We start from the raw sequence: 10,684 nt of genomic DNA, 5'->3' as shown, positions 1-10,684 counted from the left end.
CTTCTATTTGACTAGGTGACCTAGGTTTTGACCCCAAATGACCAGTCCTCCACCTCTGGTAATTCATGTGGGGAAGTTGGCAGTTACTTGCAGAGAACAGAATCCAGGAACACTGGATAGGTTAACTGCCTGCCGTTACATGACTGAAATACTGTTGAAAAAATGGCGTTAAACCCAAAACGTAAAAAGCATTTCCGGAGTAAACAAATTACGCCCAGTGGAGGAGAACAATTACTGATGCAATTTACCATGTAGTTAGTTTTTGATCGATACAGGAACTTTCGATCCGATGTATCGATCGAACCCTGAATACCGATATTCGATACATATCGAGAACCCGTACGCACCCCTACTGAGTAATATCAGCTTCATGTTTCAAAAGTCAAACTGATGCTAAAATATTAAGAAAGTAGGTCAGTAGGTCACTGAAAGTCAGTTTTAAGATCGGTGTGCAAAACTTTATGTCCTCCAAATTTCAAGGCTGTATCTTAAAAAGCAACAAGAGTGCCAGAATGTCACAATATACGCCCGTCACAGCAAATTTCTTTACACTAGCACTTATATTTGCAAATGGAATTTTAATTTTGTGGTTGTTTAGTAATTATTGTAATTCTTTTGTTTTCTTTACACCAAGTCCACAAAAAACTCCTTACCAGGTAGAGATACCTTAAAAAAAACACCTAAAATTTGAAAGTAACAACTATGTTGTACCACAGAAAAGTGGTCTTGGTTTTTCCCTACCGTCAGTTATAGAAAAGTTACAAGTTATATATATTTATAGTAACAACTAAGGGAAGTTAAATCTTTAAAAAAAATTCAAAAAAAGAATAAAACAACAGCCGTCTCGATAGGATGACACATGACCCCAATGTCACTTTGAATGAATAGTTATGGCCGATGTTAGAGTTTAGGACCTTTGACCTACGGACCTGGGTCTTGCGCGCGACACGTCGTCTTACTGTGGTACACATTCATGCCCCATAATTTTAAAATCCATGCATGAATGACAAAGATATGGACCAGACACGCCCATCAATGCACTATCATGAAATATGACCGTTAACGTCCAAGTGTGACCTTGACCTTTGAGCTACGGACCTGGGTCTTGCACGCGACACGTCGTCTTACTGTGGTACACATTCATGCCAAGTTATTTGAAAATCCATCCATGGATGACAAAGATATGGACCGGACACGAAAATTGCGGACAGACTGTTCAAAAACTATATGCCTCCCTTCGGGGGCATAAAAAAAACAAGAGGACCATGATGGTCCTGAATCGCTCACCTCTTCCCACATGACCCAGTTTTGAATATGACGTCGTTTTTTTCTATTATTTGACATAGTGACCTAGTTTTTGAGCTCATGTGACCCAGTTTCGAACTTGACCTAGATATTATCAAGATAAAAATTCTGACCAATTTTCATGAAGATCCATTGAAAAATATGGTCTCTAGATAGGTCACAAGCTTTTTCTATTACTTGACCTAGTTTTCGAAGGTACGTGACCCTGTTTCGAACTTTACCTAGATATCATCAAGGTGAACATTCTCACTAATTTTCATGAAGATCTCATGAAAAATATGGCCTCTAGAGGTCACAAGGTTTTTCTATTTTTATACCTACTGGCCTAGTTTTTGACCGCACGTGACCCAGTTTCGAAACTGACCTAGATATCATCAAGGTCACCATTCAGATCAATTTTCATGAAGATCCATTGAAAAATATGGCCTCTAGAGAGGTCAAAAGATTTTTCTAATTTTAGACCTACTGTCCTAGTTTTTGACCGCAGTTTCAAATTTGACCTAGATATCATCAAGATGAACATTCAGACCAACTTTCATACATATCCCATGAAAAGTATGGCCTCTAGAGAGGTCACAAAGTTTTTATGATATTTGACTTACTGACCTAGTTTTTTACGGCAGGTGACCCAGTTTCAAACTAGACCTAGATATCATCAAGGTTAACATTCTGACCAATTTTCATGAAGATCCATTCAAGGGTATGGCCTCTAAAGAGGTCACAAGGTTTTTCTATTTCAAGACCTACTGACCCAGTTTCAAACTTGACCTATATATCATCAAGATAAACATTCAGACCAACTTTCATACAGATCCCATGAAAAATATGGCCTCTAGAGAGGTCACGTTTTTTTCACTATTTGACCTACTGACCTACTTTTTGATGGCATGTGACCAACTTCCGAACTTGACCTAGATATCACCAAGACGAACATTCTGACCAATTTTTATAGAGATCCATTCACAAGTATGGCCTCTAGAGAGGTCACAAGGTTTTTCTATTTTTAGACCTACTGACCTAGTTTTTGACCGCACTTGACCCAGTTTCGAACTTGACCTAGATATCATCAAGATGAACATTCAGACCAACTTTCATACAGATCCCATGAAAAACATGGCCTTTAGAGAGGTCACAAGGTTTTTCTATTATTTGACCTACTGACCTAGTTTTTGAAGGCACATGACCCACTTTCGAACTTGACCTAGGTATCATCAAGATGAACATTCAGACCAACTTTCATACAGATCCAATGAAAAATATGGCCTTTAGAGAGGTCAAAAAGTTTTTCTATTATTTGACCTACTGACCTAGTTTTAGAAGGCACGTGACCAACTTTCGAACTTGACCTAGATATCATCAAGGTGAACATTCTGACCAATTTTCATGAAGATCTCATGAAATATATGGCCTCTAGAGAGGTCACAAGGTTTTTCTATTTTTAGACCTACTGACCTAGTTTTTGACCGCACGTGACCCAGTTTCGAAACTGACTGATATCATGAAGATGAACATTCAGACCAACTTTCATACAGATCCCATGAAAAATATGGCCTTTAGAGAGGTCACAAGGTTTTTCTATTATTTGACCTACTGACCTAGTTTTTGATGGCACGTGACCCAGTTTCGAACTTGACCTACATATCATCAAGGTGAACGTTTTGACCAATTTTCATGAAGATCTTTGAAATATATGGCCTCTAGAGAGGTCACAAGGTTTTTCTATTTTTAGACCTACTGACCCAGTTTCGAACTTGACCTAGATATCATCAAGGTGAACATTCTGACCAATTTTCATGAAGATCTTGTGAAATATATGGCCTCTAGAGAGGTCACAAGGTTTTTCTATTTTTAGACCTACTGACCTAGTTTTTGATGGCACGTAAACCAGTTTCGAAACTGATCTAGATATCATCAAGATGAACATTCTGACCAACTTTCATAAAGATCCCATAAAAATGTGACCTCTAGAGTGGTCACAAGCAAAAGTTTACGGACGCACGCACGCACGGACACTGCGTGATCACAAAAGCTCACCTTGTCACTATGTGACAGTTGAGCTAAAAAGAAGAGGGCCATGATGGCCCTATATATGCTCATCAGAGTTGATCTGGCCTACTGACCTAGTTTTTGACCCCACATGACCAAGAGTTGAACTTGACCTAAAGATCATCAAGACAAACATTCTAACTAAATTTCATAAGCTTTTCCTTTGATTTGACCGGTGACCTAGTTTTTGACCCCACATGATCCAGATTCGAACTTGACCTATAGATTATCAAAACAAATGTTCTGAATAATTCTCATGTATTTCAAACAAAACACAAAATTATGCATGTGGTCCAAATTTGAAGACTGTAGCTTGAGACATTTGAAAGTAGGTCACTATGTCAAATTTCATTTCGGAACACAAAACTATGCATGTGGTCCGAATTTGAAGCCTGTACCTTCAAAAATATGAAAGTAGGTCACCAAGTCAATGTCAAGATCAAAGTTTATTTCAGTAAACAAACCTATGCAAGTGGTCCAAATCTGAAGGCTGTAGCTACAGAAATTTGAAAGTAGGTCACTAGGTCAAGATAAAGGTCAATGTTCATATCGGTACACAACTATGCATGAGGTCCAAATTTGAAGGCTGTAGCTTGAGAAATGTGAAAGTAGGTCCCCAAAGTCAAATTTCATTTTGGAACATAAAACTATGCATATGGTCCAAATATGAAGACTGTACCCTCAAAAATGTGAAAGTAGGTCACTAGGTCAATGTCAGTTTATTTTGGTACACAAACCTATGCACCTGGTCCAAATTTGAAGACTGTAGCTATAGAAATGTGGAAGTAGGTCACTAGGTCTGTTGACGCTGTCCGTCTGGGGCGTTCCCATAATACATCCCGTTTTTCAAACAGGCGTATACAAAGTAGGTCAAGTGACCCCTAATTACTTCGGGTCATCATGTAATTATGATTAAACAGTCCAGGAAGTAAGATCACAAAATTTTTGAAGTATTTTTTCCTATACAACTCATAGCAAGTGACCCCCAGGGCAGGGCTTCTTCAACTCAGGGGCATAATTTGAATAATTTTGTTAGAGAACCGCTTGGCAATGCTACATACCAAGTATCAAAGGCCTAAGCCTTGAACTTTCAGACAAGAAGATTTTTAAAGTTTTTTCCTATACAAGTCTATGTAAAACTTGGAACCAGGGGGATATCTTGAACAATCTTGGTTGAGGACCACTAGATGATGCTACATGCCAAATATAAAAGCCCGATGACCTGTGGTTTTTGACGTTTTTCCTTTCGGTTGCCATGGCAACCAGAGTTCTGTATAGAAATTTAATTCTTTGACAAATTTTTAAGGACCATCCAAGGAACATATACATGAAGTTTCATCCAAATTGGCCTGGTGGTTTAGGAGCAGATGTTGTTTAAAGTGTGGATCACAATAGCTCACCCTGAGCACTTTGTGCTCAGGTGAGCTAAAACTAGAGTTGTCACAGGAGTGATGAATTATACCCCCACAATATGGCCTTGTCACAGAACTAAGCCAATGTCAAAGCTGAACTTACTTGATCTTTGACCTACTGACCTCAAAATCAACAGGTCATCTGCTGGTCATGATCAACCTCCCTATGAAGTTTCAAGATCCTCGGCCCGAGCGTTCTCAAGTTATTGTCCGAAAAAAGGTTTAAATGTTCCAGGTCACTGACATTTGGAACTCAAAATCAATAAAGGTCATCTGCTGGTCATGACCAACCTCCTTATTAAGTTTTGTGATCCTAGTTCCAAGCATTCTGAAGTTATTGTCCGGAAACCGTTTAAATGTTCCGAGTCGCTGTGACCTTGACCTTTGACCTAAAAATCAATAGGGGTCATCTGCTGGTGCTAACCAACCTCCCTATCAATTTTCATGATCCTAGGCCCAAGCATTCTCAAGTTATCTTCCAGAAACTGTTTAGTATTATTGTGACCTTGACCTTTGACCTACTAGCCTCAAAGTCGAATGTGACCTGTATTCAATCATGTTACACCCGTGTACAAAAATTTATGACCCTATACCCAAGCGTTCTAAAGTTATCATCCGGAAACCGTTTAACTGTTCAAAGTCACTGGGACCTTGACCTTTGAGGTAAGACTAACGTTTCCTGTATTTCATAATGTTACACCTGTGTACTAAAATTTATGATCCTAGGCCCAAGTGTTCTCCAGTTATCATCTGGAAACAATTTAACTGTTCCGAGTCACTGTGACCTTGACCTGTGTTTTATGATGTTACACCTGTGTACCAAAAATTATTTAAATCGGTCAAGCCTTTCATGAGTTATCATCTGGAAACTGTTTACCTTTGACCTACTGACCCCAAATTCGAACTTGACCTGTATTTTCTGATGTTGCACCTGTGTACCAAAAATTATTTAAAGGTCCAATACTAAGGAAAGTGAACATTTTAATTTCTTTTAAAAAGCACAGAAACTATTTCATTTTATTGGAAAATGAAAGTTGGTATGTAGAAATTCGAAATAAATCGCAGTATATGTACAATTATTTTTCTATGAAGTATGAAGAAAGTTAAAAAGACCTGGGGGGTCATTCTGTCGATTCATTGAAATTTCAACATAATACACATACATTTCTTTGAGTTCCAAAGACCTTCTGTAAATTTTGACCTGCCAATCTTCATTATTTAGTGTCCTGCAGAAGTCTATGCACTGGCTATGAAAAAAATTGCCAACTCACTTTCCCTTAGTAATGGACCTTTAAATCTGTCAAGCCTTTCAAGAGTTATCATACGGAAACCAACAGACCGCCAAGCTCACTCCTATATACCCCCCACCCAAACTTCCGTTTTGTGGGGGTATAACAAGAGCTGTCCGTAAAACAGCCAATCCTCGACTACACGAATCATTGTCCCAGAAGCAGGAAAATGTTAAAATATCTATAGAACTTGACCTGTATTTTCTGATGTTGCACTTGTACACCAAAAATTATTTAAATCGGTCAAGCCTTTCAAGAGTTATCATACGGAAACCATGAAAACCAACAGGCCGCAAAGCTCACTCCTATATACCCCCCACCCAAACTTCCGTTTTGTGGGGGTATAACAAGAGCTGTCCGTAAAACAGCCAATCCTCGACTACATGAATCATTGTCCCAGAAGCAGGAAAATGTTACCCTAAATGTTAAAATATCTATAGAGTTTCAATCCAGTATCTGCATTAGTTTTGGAGGTAGTAACTTGGATGCAAAACTTTAACCAGAAGTTTTATGTTCAAAAGGGGACATAATGTGACCAAAATGCGTGTCAGAGTTATGGACTTGATGCAATCAACTAGTTTTATAACCCCGAAGGCACATGTGAAGTTTCAATTTAATATCTGCATTTGTTCTAACTAACCAGAATTTTCTAAGTCCAAAAGGGGACATAATTTGCTCAAAATGCATGTCAAAGTTATGGAACTTGACCCAGTGAGGTTGGTGATTGACCTAGAAAAAGAAAAAATAAGTTTCAAACCTATATTCCTTTAAATGATAGCTGTATGTACTTGCATGCAAAACTTTAACCAAGGTGGGACGCAGAGGCAAACCGTTGAAATGCCAGGGTGAGTAGAATAGCTAGACTATTCTTTGAATAGTATGGCTAAAAACCCAAAAACTCGAGCACAAATTCATATGCTGGATAATGTTCCTACACGACTCTTATATGCCAAGGCTTGAAGCACTGTGTATTTTTCACTAAAGACAATAAATTCAATATGGCCAGAGTGAAATCCCAAACAGAACACCAGGTACACAATTTCACATGCAATTTAACAATTCACTTATGTTTTATGACCAAGTCCGAATACTTTTTGAGATACAAGTGACACAGTCGCAAACTTGTATCCCATACAAATTTTTGACAATCAAGGGCAACTAGAAAATGCTTTTGTAAAAAAGCGCATGTCTCCCCCAATGCAAAGTCCTATAGGCAAGAAGTCAATAGGGGTCAGGAGCGAAAGTCAAAAAGACACTGTTGATTGACTGCAATAGGGATCATCTACTTGGCATGTCCAGTCATCCCACTAAATTTCAACACTCTTGGCCTAGTGGTTCTTAAGTCACTGTTCAGGCTCCTGTGACCTTGACCTTTGATCAAGTGACCTCAAAATAAATAAGGGTCATCTACTCTGCCCGTCCAATCATCCTATTAAGTTTCAACATTGTAGGTCAAGTGATTCTCAAGTTATTTCCAAAAAATTATTTTACATGAACAGGCCACTGTGACCTTGACCTTTAATAGACTGACCCCAACATCAATAGGGGTCATCTACTCTGCATTTTCAATCATCCTATGAAGTTTCAACATTCTGGGTCAAGTGGTTCTCAAGTTATTGATCGGAACTGGTTATCAATGTTCTGGCCTCTGTGTCCTTGAACTTTAACGGAGTGACCCCAAAATCGTTAGGGGTCATCTACTCTGCATGACCAATCATCCTATTAAGTTTCAACATTCTGGGTCAAATGGTTCTCAGTTGGAAATGGTTTTCCATGTTAAGGCCCCTGTTACCTTGACCTTTAACAGAGTGACCCTAAAATCGTTAGGGGTCATCTATTCTGCATGACCAATCATCCTATGAAGTTTCATCATTCTGGGTCAAGTGGTTCTCAAGTTACTGACCGGAAATGGTTTTCAATGTTCGGGCCCCTGTGACCTTGACCTTTAACAGTGACCCCAAAATCGTTAGGGGTCATCTACTCTGCATGACCAATCATCCTATTAAGTTTCAACATTCTGCGTCAAGTGGTTCTCAAGTTACTGACCGGAAATGGTTTTCAATGTTCAGGCCCCTGTGACCTTGACCTTTAACAGAGTGACCCCAAAATCGACAGGGGTCATCTACTTTGCATGTACAATCATCCTATGAAGTTTCAACAATCTGGGTCAAGTGGTTCTCTAGTTATTGATCGGAAATGGTTTTCAATGTTCAAGCCCCTGTGACCTTGACCTTTGACAGAGTGACCCCAAAATCAATAGGGTTCATCTACTCTGCATGACCAATCATCCTATGAAGTTTCATCATTCTGGGTCAAGTGGTTCTCAAGTTACTGACCGGAAATGGTTTTCAATGTTCGGGCCCCTGTGACCTTGACCTTTAACAGAGTGACCCCAAAGTTGTTAGGGGTCATCTACTCTGCATGACCAATCATCCTATTAAGTTTCAACATTCTGGGTCAAGTGGTTCTCAAGTTACTGACCGGAAATGGTTTTTAATGTTCAGGCCCCTGTGACCTTGACCTTTAACGAAGTGACCCCAAAATCGATAGGGGTCATCTACTTTGCATGACCAATCATCCTATGAAGTTTCAACATTCTGGGTCAAGTGGTTCTCTAGTTATTGATCGGAAATGGTTTTCAATGTTCAAGCCCCTGTGACCTTGCCCTTTGACGGGGTGACCCCAAAATCCATAGGGGTCAATTACTCTTCATGATCAATCATCCTATGAAGTTTCAACATTCTGGGTCAAGTGGTTCTCTAGTTATTGATCGGAAATGGTTTTCAATTTTCAGGCCCCTGTGACCTTGACCTTTGACGGAGTGATCCCAAAAACAATAGGGGTCGTCTACTCCAGCAGCCCTACAACCCTATGAAGTTTGAAGGTTCTAGGTCAAATGGTTCCCTAGTTATTGCTCGGAAATGTGTGACGTACGGACGTACGGGCAGGGCAAAAACAGTATGTCTCCCCCAGAGGGGTGGGGGAGACATAATAACTCTGGTCAGACAGATAAAAATCGGAACAAAATCCCATGTGCACAACCTCGTTTTGCTGAACTAGAAATACATTCTGCATACCCACGGGCAGAATGTCAAACCCACCAGCACCTTTTGCCTCCAAGTGTGATCTTGACCTTAGGCTTGGTTCTTGCGCTAGATACTCCCATCTCAAAGTTACATCAAAATCCCACCATGCATGAAGAAGTGCTCCAGACAAACTTCAATTTGACCTTTGACCTCCATGACCTTGACCTTTGAGATATGAACATGGAGTTTGCACACAACACTCCTCCTCGTTTAGGTAAACATTCATGCCAATTATAAGCAAGAGTGGTCCATGCACGTCCAAGTTATGGTCCGGACATACACCAACCTGCCAAAAGTGACAACTATACAGAGCTCTCTGCAAGCAAGCTCTACAATATTCCTGACCCTATGTAAGATACTTTTTCTTAGATAAGTGCAACAACTTTTAAGCCTTTTTTACTAAGTAAAGGGCCGTAACTCTGGTCTGAGTGATATCTCTGACAAACCCCAGATGGACAACTTAACATGCTAAAATATCCTGTAATGTTTCATAATACTGGGTCAAATTCTTTTTGAGATGCACGAGACACAAACTGCCTTTTTAGACTAAGTCAAGGGCCATAACTCTGGTCACTGTTTGAGCTCCAAATCAAACCCCCTGGTGCACTGCTTCCAGTTCTGAATAACAATCCTGCGAGACTGTGTAAAATACTTTTATGAATACAAATTCAGACAGACAGGACCATAAGTGCACCCACCAACCCTTCCAGAAACAAGAGGACCATGATGGTCCTGAATCACTCACCTCTTCCCACATGATCCAGTTCTGAGTATGACGTCGTTTTTTCTATTATTTGAGACAGTGACCTACTTTTTGAGATCATGTGACCCAGTTTTGAACTTGACCTAGATATTATCAAGATAAAAATTCTGACCAATTTTCATGAAGATCCATTGAAAAATATGGTCTCTAGAGAGGTCACAAGGTTTTTCTATTATTTGACCTATTGACCTAGTTTTTTAAGGCACGTGACCCAGTTTCAAACTGACCTAGATATCATCAAGGTGAACATTCTGACCAATTTTCACGAAGATCCATTTAAGGGTATGGCCTCTAGAGAGGTCACAAAGTTTTTCTATTTCAAGACCTACTGACCTAGTTTTTGATCGCAGTTGACCCAGTTTCAAACTTGACCTAGATATCATCAAGATAAACATTCAGACCAACTTTCATACAGATCCCATGAAAAATATGGCCTCTAGAGAGGTCACAACGTTTTTTCATTATTTGGCCTACTGACCTACTTTTTGATGGCATGTGACCCACTTTCGAACTTGACCTAGATATCATCAAGATGAACATTCTGACCAATTTTTATGGAGATCTATTCACAAGTATGGCCTCTAGAGAGGTCACAAAGTTTTTCTATTTTTAGACCTACTGACCTAGTTTTTGACCGCACATGACCCTGTTTCGAATTTGACCTAGATATCATCATGATGAACATTCAGACCAACTTTCATGAAGATCCATTGAAAAATATGGCCTTTAGAGAGGTCACAAGGTTTTTCTATTATTTGACCTACTGACCTAGTTTTTGAAGGC

Source organism: Mercenaria mercenaria, chromosome 18 (genome assembly GCF_021730395.1).
Source record: "Mercenaria mercenaria strain notata chromosome 18, MADL_Memer_1, whole genome shotgun sequence".
In the NCBI taxonomy this organism is placed as follows: Eukaryota; Metazoa; Mollusca; class Bivalvia; order Venerida; family Veneridae; genus Mercenaria; species Mercenaria mercenaria.
This window is presented reverse-complemented; position numbering follows the sequence as displayed.